Source organism: Hyla sarda, chromosome 7 (assembly GCF_029499605.1).
Source record: "Hyla sarda isolate aHylSar1 chromosome 7, aHylSar1.hap1, whole genome shotgun sequence".
NCBI lineage: Eukaryota > Metazoa > Chordata > Amphibia > Anura > Hylidae > Hyla > Hyla sarda.
Window position 1 is genome coordinate 56,250,343 of NC_079195.1, and position 1,292 is coordinate 56,251,634.

Here is a 1,292-nt window from a genome sequence, read left to right on the forward strand (position 1 = left end):
GTGCAGGATCTGTGGTGGCATAAGCAATTTAGGTATAGGTAAGCAGTCGCTATGCAGCAATTTTGCAGCGGTAATGTTAGCCAGCTATCCATGTAGCATAACGTCATGTTGTTATTTGTGCTATTTTAAGGTTGGCAGTCATAGTGTCACAGCGGCAGTCGGGCGGGCAGCAAGTGTCTCGGAGCGATATATCATATTGGTGTTCCCAGCATCTGTTTTCATGCTCAGGTAGGGGTATATGGGTTACCCAACACGTCTTTGGGTTCTCGTCCCAATTGTTGATGTGGATTACTTTGGGGTGTTAACTATTTATTCTGTTTGTCATTGGTTGCTAGGTGCATATCTGCCCACGGTATTTTCAGTACGGACATTCTACTGTCGGAGCAATCTTCATAATTCAGGTTTCAGGTGAGTGCGGTTCTGATAGGTAGGGTCTGCTTTGGGTGCTGGTTTTGAGTAGCTGTTATTACTTCACAGGTCAGGTTCCAAGCTAAGGATTGGATCAGCATTGTATCACCATCCATCAATTTTTTGGAGCAAGGGCATTAGTCGTGTAAGTAAGCCAGTCATCAGCCGCTGGAGGCTGGAGTGAGCATTAGCATTGAGCGGTTGTCACATATATTATATCTTTCCAGGTGGGGTTGTTAGTCAGCTGGTATACAGGTAGATATATATGTTTTTGTTTCATTTACCCATCACGACTTTGGGTAAAAATAGTTTGCGTTAGCCGGCACCAGCCCAACACGTCCTTGGGCTCCCGAGGGCTGGCCACGTGTCACTAGTCACTGGTATGTATGGTTGCACCTTGGCACTATGTCACAAATTTTCAGAGGTCTGTCACGGCTTCAGACCTCACCGTGTTTTTTCCCTGTTAGGTTGCTGACAGAAACTATTAGGGTAAGTCATCTCGATTCTTGTTAGTACGCCTGGTTGTTAGGGGCATGGTAGTTGACAGCGCTGGTTTGGTTATGGTGCAGATTTTTCTTTTTGGTAATTGTGTAATTTTTGCTAGGATGTCGCACGCTTCGGAAATCGAAGACACAGGTTCCTTGCTTGACAACACGGCTAGAACATCGGAGCACGGTAGCATCCCGTCTCTCCGTAGCTGGACCATCCCGAAGTTGACAGCGGAGCTTGTGCGTAGGGGCATCCCATTCCCGGCCACTGCTCGTAAGGCGGAACTATACCGGTTATTGATGTCAGACCAGGCGGGGCCTAGTGATCAGGCGGGCTCCAGTACTGGGATGGTGTCTATGCAGACTCTTAATACGTCTATAATGCAGCTGCATACT